General features: G+C 41.4%; 1 protein-coding gene across 3 annotated transcripts in view; it reads left to right on the top strand.

The window, feature by feature from the left end:
* The first annotated feature begins 315 nt into the window (after positions 1 to 315).
* Positions 316 to 14118, top strand: part of UBAP2 (ubiquitin associated protein 2) — a 184234-nt gene continuing 170431 nt past the window's right edge. For all 3 annotated transcript variants that reach the window (XM_054283484.1, XM_054283485.1, XM_054283487.1), the window contains exon 1: positions 316 to 403. The gene's annotated coding sequence lies outside the window, so the exon portion shown is untranslated. The remainder of the gene's footprint in view (positions 404 to 14118) is intronic.

Genomic DNA, 14118 nt, shown 5'->3' on the forward strand with positions numbered 1-14118 from the left:
GCCTCCGGGGAGGGGCTCCGCTGCTGCCCCGCCCCTTCCTCCCGCCCGGCGCGCGCCGAGGGAGGGGCGGGGACCCGGTCACGCGAAGGCGAAAGGAAGGGGCGGGGTTTCCCCCGCGCGCGTTGTACACGTGGTCAACCGGGAGGGGGCGGGAGGCAGAGGCGGAAGGAAGGCGCCGGTGGATGGGCGCGCGCGGGCGGTGCGTGAGGGGCGCGGGGCGGGGCTGCGCGCGAGCGCGTCGCGTTGCGTGGCGTCACGTCACGTCACGTCACGTTACGTCACGTCACGTCACGTGGGGAGGGAAAACGACCCCGCGCGCGCGTGGAGGAGGAGGAGGAGGAAGGGGGAGGTCACGTGACGGTCGCGGGCGCCGCCGCCGCCGCTTTGTGAGCGCACCGGGCAGGTACCGCGCGTGCGGGGGGCGCGCGGGGCCCCCCTCACCCGTCCCCGTCCCGGCCAACGGTCCCCGCGCGCGGCCGCTCCCCCCCCTCAGCCGCCCCCGAGGCCCCGCGGGCCCGGCCCCGCTTTGTCCGCCCGGCGGTCCCTCGGTCTGCGGGTCGGTCGGTGTCCGCCCGGGCCGCCCAGCCCCGGCCCGCCCGCCAGCGGGTTGGACGGGGGGACGCGGCTTTGCCCTACTTTCCGTGGCGGCCGCCCCGGGGAAGCTTCGCCCTGGCCTAGATCGCCGTCCTCTCCCGCTCAGCAGGGCCGCGGGTGCGGGCAGCGCCCACCTGGCTGGAGAGGGGTGCCCGCTTGGCCCGGGAGAGGGGGGTTCTGTCTGCACCCCCTGACATCCGCGGGAGGGGGTCCTGCACCGCGTCCGCCTTCGAGGAGGGGTTCTCATCTCATCTTGGAGGTGCTGGTCTCCTGCAGCGAGGGTTTCCCTCTGGCGGTTGGTGCCTCTGGCTCGGGGGCATGTGAGGAAAGCGGGACCAGCTGGAGGAGTGGGGCTGGCGGCAGGAGTCAGGCTGAGGGGAGGTGACAGCTCGAGAAGTGAACAAGTGGATGATGAAGTATCGATCTATGACTTTTGCAGGGCTTTGCTTCCATGTTGTCTTGCTCATCCCCTTTCGGGGCATTCCCTCGCTGGTGGTGGGGGTCACCCCTAGAGACAATAACATCTCAGCAGCTACAGTGGGTTACTTGAGGACATGACAATGAATGAACCGTTCCCTCTATGAACCTTCTCCAATTTAGTCCTTCCTTGCCATCGGCTGTGTTTGGTTGCTTGGAATTGTGTGCCATGGCAGGGCTCACTTACGTTGCCTTTAAAAACAACAGAACGCTCTTCTGCGTTTTCTCCTGTTGCTGAAGAAAATTGCAGCAGGGAAGTGAACTGGTAGGCATTCCTGTGCAAGAAGCTAGATGTAGAAAGGACCTGGTGCATGTTTGGGTCTAATGACAAGGGTCTGAACTCTCTGATGTGGAATAGGTTTAAAAGCTTGTGCTGGAATGTCTGCAGTGCTGTTGGGTGCCACCTGCGAGCAGGGTGGACTGGTTTGAAGCTTCTCTCTTGTGAGCGTGCTAGCACCAGGACTGTGGATGTGCAGAGCACCCTTGGTTGTGTTCGGAGGAGCAGGATGTTTCGTGGAACAGAAACTCGGGGTTTGCTATGGGGCTGTATGAAGGAAAGCTGTGGAAGGGGAGTGGAGGGGCTGTCCTCGCCTGAGAGCAGCTGTTTTTTTCCAAGTAGAGAAATTGGAGCTGGATGTGAGGGAAGGGAAGGGAAGGGAGGGGGAGCAGTGCTTGCCATTGAAACAGAGCCCTTCACAAAAAATGGCAGCGACTCAGCCTCCTGGCTTTTGCTTCTTTAATATTTACCAGGCCCTTTTAGCAATTCCCTTGGTTGTATCACATTCTCCAATGGAATCTGGATTTGGATTCCTACCTGGCTGACTCAGTATTTATATCTGGACCCAATCTCTCTGCAGTGGTTTGACTTAACTTGTTTAAAGAATTTATTTTTAACCTTACACTGGGTAAGTTGAAAGCAAACAAGGCTAAATCACTTTGCAGAATTAATGATGTTTTGTGACTCCTGAAAATGAGCTGGCTTCTGTTTTTATGACCTCAATAATCTTGGAGGTGGGCAGTAGTGGGAATTGGACAAGCTCTGTTCTACTTTGTTCAATTTGTAGTTTTATCAGTGTGTTGATTTTGAGAACTGTCTATACTAAAAAAAACATGGCATTTCTGAACTTCAGACTGTTTCAGTTGTTTTGGCTCATCCTCCATAAAGCTCCTGGTGCCATGACTTACAGAAGGGTTTGATCGTTTGAGGGGACAGGGAAGCTACAGACTCACCACTAAAATCTAAGGAGGCTTGGGGGAATACCAACAAAATAGTCTTGTCTGTGCAGTTCTAGAACCTAGAAGTAGATTGTTGATGCTTTATATTTCTTCCGTGAACTTTTATTTTAGGTGATTATTTCCTTGTAAAATGCCATTTTTGGTACACTTTGTTTGTTGCTGGTGTTGTCCTCTTGATATTGGTCATAGCAGAGTAACATGCTGGTGAGCAGTGCTTAAAAGGTGTATGTGTCATGTACTGTTAATGCTCTATTAATAATCATCACTGAGAGTCTTACTATTAGTAGTAATGCTTACATGCGGTTTCAGTCACATTTAGTACTGGTACTTAGAATAGGTGCTTCATGAAAGACTAAGAGTAAAATTTCAGACCTGTTACGAATCTTTTTATTTATCTTAGTTTCTTATTTGTTTGAAGCACAGGGGCAGGACTCGGAATGCCTGAGTTCAGTGCTTTGCAGCAGCCTTGTGTGAGCTTGCTGAAGGAGAAGCCAAGTGACTTGTCCCCTTTGTAAAATACAGATTAGAGAGATTGTGTTGTATTTGTAGACTTCAGAATTATTGAATGGAAGACGCTTGAGGAAATACAATTGATGTGCACTGCAATGTTTTTCTGCTAGAGCTTTTGGTGAATTTTAGGTTTATTTCTCAAACAGTCTGTTTACTTGTAGCCCACTGGGTCCTCTGCATTTCAGAGAAGACCTAGTTTGGACTTGCACTGTTTTTCATATAACTTCCCTGAACAGGTTACATTCATTAAAGTGAGAGCTGGGATGAAAGGCTGTGAAATGCCTCCTTTGCAATTACTTCAGGTTTATATTTTACAAAAACTGTTCAAAGTGTTTGTCTGTTTTGCTCTAACATGAAAGTCCACACTCTTTGATTTTGGCCATCTGCACTGGAGTCTGTTGGAACTCCCCATCCGCCTGGGGCTCCTGTGAGGCTGTTCCTTCCACAGGTGTGGTACCCTCAGCCTTTCTCTCCCCATTACTTCTCAGTGCTTCAAGGAGTAAACAGCGACTACAGACAGGCAGTTTGAAGGTGGTATGGTCTGATGCCTAAGATCTCATGGCTTGCTCAGCCTGCTTTTACTACATCATAAATATTTTGCTGAGCTTATTGTTTTACTTATGTTTTCTTTACATTGTAAAACCTGTAAAATAGGTTATGTGAACAACTTAGTGCAGCTCCCTTGGATGGAGTTGTTTCTATTCTCAGTACTATTGAAATTCTGTTTCTTTTTGTCCAGCTTTCTTTGTGGAACCTGCACAATATTGTGGCTTCTTTTGAAAGTAAAATTGTCAAGCTTTTTTTCCCCACTCCCTCCCCAGGCTTCTTAAATCAGTCTTCCAGCAGGTGAGCTTGGAGGACTCCTTAACCTGGCTGAGTGTAGCATTTTGCATTAATGAATGAACAATGAAGTGTTTCCCATGTTGAGAGAGCTTTGATCTTTCTTGAGACTTAAGATTTGCCTGAAGTAATACTCTGATCGTGAACTCTATGGTTTTGTTTTTCTGCTATATCATACAGGAAATACAGTTTATTGCTGTAGAAGATGCAGGTTCAATGGAATCGGTCTTGCAGAATCATTCAGTATGTGAATCTACAATTAATTGAAGAAAACACAAATACTTTGTTAACCTCCAGATTTGAATCATTGTACTTTTAAAAACTGTTTCAGTGTGGGGGGAAGAATGCTTACCTCAGTCTTTTTGGCCACCCTCTGGTTGAAGTTGTAGGATTTGAATTCACTAGTTATGACCATGTTCCTGAATATTTTTAATGGTTAGCTATAGATAGAGGAAGTCTTTGTGCAGTTTTATTGCATCTGGCATTGGTTTAATCTAGAACATTTCATTTGTGTTTCTTAATACTAAAGTAGTTTCTGGAAGTAGGATGATACTTTAGAGACCATATTGAGATTGCTTTTGAGGAAGGAAAACACACTATTTGTTTCTACTCCATTTGTATTGTTTAGTGGTTTGAGGTGATGGATATATAGTAATATGGAATGAAGCATATGGCTTCAGAAACATTTTTGCTTCCTGTTTTTAAATGTTAACTGAATCATGGCTATTTTGTCCTCAGTGCTTGGCTTTGTACTGTTTCATTATCTGTGTTTGTCCACTTTGAAAGCTATTGCCGATTTATTTTTTTTCTCTGCTCTTCTTTGATTTTCAAAATCTTATGTTGTCTTACACACAGTTTCAGCAACAGGAATCTGAAAGGAATCCTGGTGCCAAACCTTGCACTGCTGTTGGGCTGTACACAGTATATTGTATTCAAGAAACTCTGGTCCATGCATTTGATGGATTGTGTCCCAAGGGATGGATGTCTGCTTGTGTTTCAACTTTCAGTCACACATTCTGGAGATCACTGACTTGCGATCCATTTTTGAGACTGACATAAGGGAGACCTAAGTTAGTGATGTTAACTTTGAGTGACTAAGTGTGATGAGGGTGAAGAGTACTGCACTTCCTGGTCTTGTGCTTCACTTTCTTTAATTAGCCACTGAATGAATTTCTGAATGTTTTGAACATGGGTTAAGTGCCAAGGGGTAGCTGTCGGAAATTTCTTTTAGAGAAAGATTGGAATAGACTTATGAGGTTGGTGAAGTTAAGTTATTGAGTACATACAAGTGTTTGTTTTTTCCTTAGCGTTTGAGTAAACACCTTCTGATACACATCTTCAACCTCTTGAGTTTCTTTGCTGTTTATTGATGTCCACATTAGCAGCAATGCCCAGGAACTCTTCTTTGCATCTTAGAAAAAGATGCTTATAATCTTTTTTTAATAGTTCTCTGTTGTGACGGCTAGTATAAAACTCGTTTCAACTTCATATCTGTACTCCAGGTTTTGTTGTTTAACATTTTATTTGTTGATGTAGTAGTGCATGTTTCTGGATTTTATCCCAATGGCTTTTAACCTACCTGATTTAATTGAAAATTCTCTTGATTTTCTCTATATTACTGTGGGAGAAGAAATGCTAGAGCTTGAGAATTGTCTCTAATGGAGTTTGTGAGGTGTTTTTGATAACTGCTTTTCTGTTAAAGGACTTTCTTGCCTTTTTCCTTCACTTCATCATGGGCTGGCTTAGGCTGACAGGGAATTCTGAGGTGTTCTAGTCTCCCCTTGCTCAAGCAGCACCATGTACAGCAGGTTGCCCAGGGCTTTGTCTGAATGTGTTTTGAATATCTCCAATGGAGACTCTGCCGCCTCACTGGGCAACCTGTGCCGAGCCAGTGTTTGGTTGCCCTCAAGGCACAAAAGTGTTCCCTGTTGTTCACAGGGAGTATCCTGTATTTCAGCCCTTTTGCTCTGGTCCTGTCACTGGGCACTGCTGAAAGTAGCCTGGCTGTGTCCCTTTCCTTCAGGTACTTAGACATATTGGTGAGGCACTACATCCCTCCCAGGCTTTTTTCTCTGGGTTCAGCCACTTGGTGTAGTTAGAGCTGTAGTCCTTAAGGCAAACTGAATTTATATGTCCTTACTGGCCTTTGAGAAAGATGTGGATTAAGCATTGAATTTAGTATGGGTGGTGTGGTATTCACAGTAAGTAATGATTCTTGGTTGGTTGTGAAATGGGTGGGTTCAGAGAAAGTACTGTGAAAATGCAGTAAGAGGAGTATTTCAAATTTGAATAATTTCTGTGCTTGCAAATGAGGACTAATTGACTGTCCTGGTTCTAGCTGAATTGAAAACAATAATTCATCAGTCTGTGAGGGAAGAAATAGGTTGAACACTGTTTGTTTTATCACTGTCTGACAGTGATAAAATTGCCCAGGTCCTTTGTATGTTCTGTCTAGGAATTGCATGGATTGCAAATATGACTTGAAGTGCAATACATTGTTTAGGAGAGGTTAGACTGAGTGCTTACTGCATATCGAACTCCATTTTGTGACGTTATGTACATCATAAGTATTTCTAAAAGTACTTTTTAATGAGACTAAAGCCCACACTTTGCAGAACTATGGGAGTCCAAAATTAGAAGCTAACTGGACCAGCCTAGTTTTTGTACTCTTGCAAGCCCAGACACTTTTCCCAAAAACTGCAAGACCTCCACAGCTGTAGAGAAAGGTTGAAATAAAGTTAGATGGTTAAAATTACTTGCATAGCTAGGGTTATTGAATCTGGGAAGTGCTGGGATGACTCTTGTAGAACAGTCAATCAAAATGAAACGTCACTGAGGTGTAGTTTCTGCTGGGAAACCTGCCTCAAATATTTGGATGACTTTGCTCCCTTGCTGATTCTGTGGATTACTGGGGAGTGATTTTGAGAACTTTCGCCATGAGAGAGAGCAAAGCACGAATGTGTATAACTTATATTGTCCTCAATAAACAAATCCATTAAAATGGCAGATCAAGAGATGTTCAAGTGTTTCATTAGTTATGAAATTACTCACTCACTATAAAATATGATAAAACATAATGCAAGAAACTGCAGAACCATCCAATTTTAGTTAATTTTACTACTTAAGTAAAAATTGAACACAAAAACATACTGACTGAAGCATCTTGCCTTTGAGGCAAAAGCAAGGTGATGTTGAACATTTGAGCCACACTGTGGTAACTAAAGGCCTTTCTACCCAGCCAAAAAAACAGCTGTTTGAAACTGGAACTGAATATGGGGGAAAACAAATGAAAAAGTTGAGCAACTGGAGTAGCATAATTTTTCTTCTTGGGACTTTGTTTAGGAGTGGTGAGGGCCCAGGAACTGCTTTTATGGTGTAGGTCCCCTTTATTGACAGACCTTGATTGAAAAGCTGATATACAACTCTTTCTCCTTTTCCAGTTGCTCCACAGTACTGGAGAAAAGTTAGGATTAGTTGTTAATGTGGACTTTTTATGATCCTTTCTTTGTCTTAACAGACAGGTTCTAATGCAATGTGTGAAGGGAGAAGGACAGAGTGAGTTGCTTGTGGAGGAGGAGGACGAGGATGTGGCTTGGGGCTAGTTACAAGACAGGTTTGCGGTGGGGGAAAAAGGGGGGAGAGTTTGGTGTTCTTGATCTTGATATGATGCGTTGCTACTTTGATTTGTTTGTTCAAATTATTCGGAGCCTGGTTCATGTAAGTAGAATCAGTAATGCTGGGGAAACTTAGGTGTGTCTTAACAAACAAACAGAATTCCTGCTTTGATGAACTACACTGAAAGTGAGTAATGAAATAATACCAGGAATGATTAGCCATGGTGGAGTACTTGGGGGAGAGAAAGGGGTCTCTGTTCTCAACATCCCGTTTGGCTGTTAAATCTGCCTGGTGAATTCTTTGACACTGAGACTATGTTTCAGTCCTTTGAAACGGTGTTGCTCTGTTAGTGTGTAGCGGCTGTGTCTCTCTCTGGTAATGCCGACTGCAAAGCTGCGAGGTTGTTTTGCATCCTACTTTTGGTAATCCTACAAATGTGTTTTTGTTCTGCATTTATGGCTATGTGTAGTGTAGCATTGACAATTTGCTGTATCCCCCAGAAGCTTATATATGAACAGATACGCTGGAAAGACAGAAAATTTTTTAAGGTAGTACTTTTTTTCTTTTCTAAAACAGAAATGTTGAAGGAGATAAACTATCTCTTCTGGCACTCAGTAATTCTGAGGAAAGTTAATTCTCCTGGTAGATTCTCCTTAGTCATTCTGTTGAATAAAATGAGAATATTACCACCTCTTACATTTCCTGAAAAATCTCAGCTATATGCTTCTCAAGTGCCCTACCGGGTGAAGTAACCTCATGTAAACATAGGTCAAACATTTTGCTAAAATGTATATATGAACTTTATTTTGTTATAGTTAAAACTTAAAAGCATTAATCTGGAAGCATGGCAAATCTTGAAAATGGAGCTTCACACTAGGCTGGTTTATCTCAATGCATGTTTGGCCATTATAACTCTATTGTATTTTATACTGGTATGGTGTTTATGGCTGGAGAGGTGTGGGGCTCTACTTTCCTGACAGCTCAAAGACCAGCTGGGAGGAAGTTATATGTTTAGTTCTTTCAGAACTAGGTGTATATTGACCTCCCAAGGATTAAGTTTTGGGGATGTATCAAAACTTGATGAAATACTGACCTATAGCATGTATTCTTCATCTCTCTTTTTCAAAAGTTTTATATATATATATATATTTTCAAAATTACCCAAATTTCTAATTTAAATAAACGGTGGAAATATCCCCTCTGCTTATCTTAAAAAAATTAAAAGATTAGGATCTCTATTAAGCTTCAAATGAGTTTAAAAGAATAAGGCTCCTCAAAAGGTCCTCGTGAAGAAGATGATAGGAAAGCTTCCCAGTTGTGTTAAATTCAAAACATCACACCTCCAAAAGACTTAATGTTAACCAAAAAAATATCATGTGTGTCTGGAACTTGAATTTTTTTACACAATTGGATATCTTGCTAAAGCTCTAGAAGAATGCAGCTAAAGAAATACTTGTTTATAGTGTAGTTTGACATCAGTGTACTTCTGGCGGTTCAACAACTTGCATTTCAGTCATGCTAGAATGTTTGCTGACAAGTGAGTTCCAGATAAACGTTTATTTAATTTTAGTTGCTTCTGAAGTAAAACTACAGTGTTTAATGTGTTCACATTAGTTTGTAAGGTTGATTTTTGATTCACCAGGTTTTGTCCTAGTTTTTCTTCTCACTTAATGTCATTACATTTCCTTGATCTCTGTTTTATTCCTCATTTGATTTTGGTAGGAGCTGATAAATCAGTCAAAGGTTTGTGTTCTCAAATGTACTTGCATATTAGAATATGTATGAAAGTCTAACATAACCTCAGATATGGAAGGCCTTACTCTTGGTGCTGCGTGTCCTAGGAATTTTCTGGCTTTTATTTGTTCTGTATACAAGAGTTGAGATTTTAGAATGGTTTTCAGGGAAGTTATGTCTCTGGCTCTTAGCGTGAGATAATCGATTTAAACATACTTTTTCCTTCCCTTTCTTCTTTCTTTGGCAAAATAAAATCCTAAAACGAGCGCAAAGTGTTTTACTTGGAAGTATTTACAACTCTTCAAATGAACTTTCATGAATAAATGGAAGTAAAAATTCTATTCTTTTAAGTTGCTGTTTTCAGCAGTTGTATGTGTACTCCATAATGTTTAAATGCAGTGTTTTGAGAGTTGTTTTATCCCATTCTGTCAGTCTCGCATTTGATCCTGTGCAGGAATTCCTATGATGTGGCTGCAAACTCACAGTATCTTCCAACAAATCTCAAAAACTCAAACTTCAGGGCAGTGTTCTTTTGAATATCAAAACTAAGGTCATTCTAACGCCTTTTTCCTAAGAGCTTTAGAGCATAGCAACAAGGTTGGTAAGTACAATTTTTCTAATATTAGACATCAAAAACTGAAGGAACCAAAAGGACAGTACCTACCTAGATGAGGCTTGTATTTTTTCAAAAAAACTACCTTAAAGCCCCGCAGAACAGCTAATTTCAGTGTTCTGAAGGTGAGATGGGGTTTTAGTCATTTATTTTCTGCTGATTGCAGTTTTGGGTGACTGTTATCTCTTGTACTTTTTTCCCTGATCAGAGGAGGTATGTTACATTCTTCCTTTTAAATGTTTATTTTTACTTTATTCTACTGATTCAGGTTCTTACTGGTTTTCAAAAAGCCATGTTTTGGACACTGTACTCATTGAACTTGAAAAATAGTCTTGTGTTAAATTGAGAACACATTTAAGGCATCGTACTGTTCTACATTTTAAACTTGTCTACTATTGGTTTCTGAATTTATTTACAGTGTCATCTGGCCTTTTTCAGCAAGTGCACTTAACAGCCCCTTGCTGTGCTAGAATTTTTTAACAAGGCTCTGTAAATGACTGAAAATTATTACTGTGTTTAAAAAGCTGTTACTTAAGTTTGTAATGCAATTTTTAGGACTTGTAATGTTTTATCTTGATTATTCCTTGCTCATCCTTTGCTTGATTTCTGTGTACATACAGCTTTCTGACTTCCGTGGAGAAAACTGATGTTTACAACACATTTTCTGAAATGGTTTTAAATATTGTCATTGTCAAACCATTTGTTTAGTGAAGTTTTTATAGAGGCAGTATGCACTCTGTAGCTGGTACCTGTAATATTTCAGTGTTGTTGCTAGAGTTGGATACTGTGGTTAGCACAATGTGTATTCCAGGTGCAGTCTCAGAATTCATATGTGTGCTGACGGTGAGGTGTACAGTTAGAATAAATAAGCTGTTTCAGGAGCTGTGTGTAGAGTACAACTCCATTTTGTTTCAAAAGTGAGTAACTTCATCTTGCAGGAAAGTGCTTGGTCTTTCAGACTTTGTGGTAAAATGGACAGGTCACTATCATCTTCTTGGAATGTTTTAGAAAACACATTTTCTACTTAGGCATTTTAATATTGCCTTGCACAGTGTATAAACTTGGCATACCTGTGTGGAATCGGGGACTGTGATCCATTGCTATGCTGTACTCAACTAACTCGGACTACAAAAATATGTTAGAAGGGAATGTTAACTTGAAGATAAGGGAATACATTAATATGAAAAGGAATTTTTTAATGGCCTAACAATAGGAAGGGAGTTTTGAAGAGAAGCTTTATATGCTTGTTCAGATTTTGTGAACTTTAAAAGACAATATTACTCTTGCCATTGTGTGAATTTTATTGTGAGCTGGTTTGCCTTGGAAAGAAGTGGTGGGAGAGAATGACAACTTCCTACTGGAGACAGCAAACACAATAACATTTAAGTCCAACCAGATTAACAGAAGAAGATACAGATGGAGTTGGAACAGTGGCCATGGGTCTTAGAAAAAGCATACAGGTCATTCTCCACCCCCTTTATGTTTAGAGAGAAAGTAAATATTGAATTAAATGCAGTAAAACTGTACGGAATTTGATGCTTTATGTGAGCACCTTGTCTCTTTGGTATCTTCCTCAGAAAATTTAAGAAATGAAGATGTGAGGGATGAATTTAATTTTGATTTAATTTCAAGGACGAGAACAGCCTGAATGACTGAATTCCTGCTGTTCAGTTGAGTTCTGCATAGAGGACTTTTTATTTGCCTACTTCTTTCTAGCATGTTTTAGGTTGTAAAGATAATTAATCCTCCATCTCTTTCAAAAGTTTGGTATCATTTTTGTGCAGATGAGATAGACCTGACCTCACATGAGTTCTAGACTGATGAAATAGCTGAATTTACACGTGACACCAAGTTGAGAAGCTGTGGTTGTGAGGAAAATAATACTCAAAATCAGGTGGGAAAGCTTGGGGTAAACCCAAGGTTTCTGACTGAAGCAAGTCAATATGAGGATTAGTACCAGAGATAACTTGTCAAACCGGCTTGTTTAAAGTTAGACAAAATGGTTGTGACTGTAAGAGAGCAATCCAGAGGTGGCAGGGAAATGGAAGTGATTTTTGATGGCTTTCAGTTCTTGGTGCTGTTTTAGTTCTTTCTTGGTTTTGAGCACCTGACAGTAAGTTTGTAAGAGGATTTCACTCACTTCTCACAGTGTTTTTTAATTTTAAAAGGCTAAACTGAGCCAAATGGCTGATAGTTTTCATTAAGATGTGATGTACGGTGATTGTGAAGACAGGAAATGGTTAACACTACTTTACAAACTATTGTTTATTTTCCTCCTTCTGAGACTTTAAATTCAGAGACAGTGTATGTCACTGCAAAAACAAAAAAACAACTGGGAAAAAAAGCTTTTTTTGTTTTGGTGGATATTCCTGCCTAAGATTAGTCTTGAGAAATATAATCTGGGACAAAGAGTATAGAAAGATGTTCTGGAATATTTTGCTTTATTTGAAAGTGATTTTCTGCCAGAATCCTAGCTTTCTTTTGTCTCCTGAGTATGAGAACGTATCACAACCAGTGGTTTGTGCTGGTAGTCTTCCCTTGGTGTCTAGTTTGGAGGTTGGGAAGGTTCAGGAAGGATACTGAGCTGTCTGGTGTTGCTACCAAAACTGAAGCTACAGTCAGAAATCTGCTATCACATTTTATAGATACAGCATTACTGATTACAGAGTGTATTTCCTTCTATATCACTTGTGGCTTGTAATTTCAGCATTGCTTTTTTTTGTATGTGTTGTAATGTGATCTGATGAGTGGCATAAGTCTGAATTAATCCTGCCCTCCAAAACTTTTCTGTGGTGGCACTTTCTACTTTGTCCCTCACTGTCAATTCTAGTGTGAATGAAATAGGGGCCTTTTTTTGATGCAGTTGAGTGTGTTTCTGCAAGTGTGAGAATGTCTCTGCTCTTGCTCTGCTATTTTTAGTCCTCTTGCTTGTATCTGTTTCTATTCAAAGAATTCCTTTGGAAGCTGTTCCAGGAGAGAGTGGTTTGGTGACGCTGGGGGAGGCAGGGAAAGTGCAGGCAAGGAGTGTGTTTGTGATCTGGCAGCGAGATGTCCGATGTGCAGCACTGCTTCCTGTGTGACACCTTGTTTCTGAGCAAACTGTTCCAAGAGAATTCCCCCTGCTGAATATTGTCCTGCCAGCTGTTATGTGGTTCTTGGTGTCATTTGGAGTGCCTGGCTTTCTACTTGGATCTTACTACTCAGGTTGTTTTTCTGTAGAAACAGCAATTCATTTTAGAGGCTGATCAGGTATAGGCTGTTATATCAGAGCAGGTAGCTGAAGTATGCATTTCTAGCATTTAATAGCCAAAGCCAGCTGTTCCCAGTACTTTTTCTTCCTTGCTCTTTTTTTCCTTGTTTAATTTTCTGAAACAGCTTATTCTGGATTAGCTTTCCTAGTAAGTTGGTTTAAAAGTTTTCACTTGTTATTTAACAGCTTTTTTTTTCTTTTTTTTGTGGTTGCATGCATTAGTCATCTTGTGAGTACAAGGTAGCTGTTGATTATAATGGTAGTGGTAAGTGGGGGTGATCCAGTGAAATGTTTTTTGGTTTTAAGTGTTGTATCTTACTGTTGATAGTGTTGACAAACTGGTAGAAGCCTGAGTGGTGTGTTGCCTGACAGTGCAAGCTTTAACTGTTCTGGAAGTGTCCTGCTGACCTTGTCCCAAGAAGGGCAGGAACAAGTGGTTTTGAGACAAATCAGTCACAGTTAGCACAGGAAGGTCATCAACCCTGTGCAGCTTCAGTGGTGTACTTCAATCTTATCTGAGATGTTTTGGCCACTTAAGTATTTTTTTTGTGTTGTAGTATTGATGGCTTAACAAGAGTGTGGCCTGAGTTCTTATGTACTTTCATGTATTCTTTGAAGAGAACATCTATAACTTGTGTAGTTGGTACTTTGCAGCTGTTTTCTCACCTACATATATATATGTGTGTGCCCTGAGCCCACCTGGGCTTTTTGCTGACCCCAGAGTTCATCTCAGGCTGGAAAGCTTTGCAAATTATTGCAGTCTGAAGAGGCTTTGCTTTGTGATTCTTTTAGTGGAGAGAGCCATTCAAAGAACTTCCAAGTCACCCAGCCCTGTTTTCCTCAATGATTTCCTCCTTTCCCCCTCAGAGGGGTTGCTGTGAGTTTTAATGAGCTGACAGAGTAAACAAACCTTGTCAAGGTGGGGCTTTTGAGGGAATGCGTGGATGTTTAATTGTGTTATTCCTCTAAAAGTGAAATCCATAGATGACTGGCAAAAGTATACTAAATATTCAGTTGTGCATACAAAATCATTGAAGATTGTTATGGGTGAATAAGTTGCTTTGGACTAGTTTGAATCTATTTTAATGTCTGAAGCTGAATGTAAACATACAGTTCCGTAGCTGGGGGAAAAGACTATTTTGGGTTAACATAAGCTGTGTCAGTGTGGCTGTTCTGACGTTGCTTATACCCTCCTGTTCTTTGGATAAAAGCGCCTCCAAATCTTAAATATACTCTTCGCTGCAAGTTA

Source organism: Melozone crissalis, unplaced genomic scaffold (genome assembly GCF_028551555.1).
Source record: "Melozone crissalis strain CALT ecotype California unplaced genomic scaffold, PUWL_Pcris_2 ptg000036l_1, whole genome shotgun sequence".
In the NCBI taxonomy this organism is placed as follows: domain Eukaryota; kingdom Metazoa; phylum Chordata; class Aves; order Passeriformes; family Passerellidae; genus Melozone; species Melozone crissalis.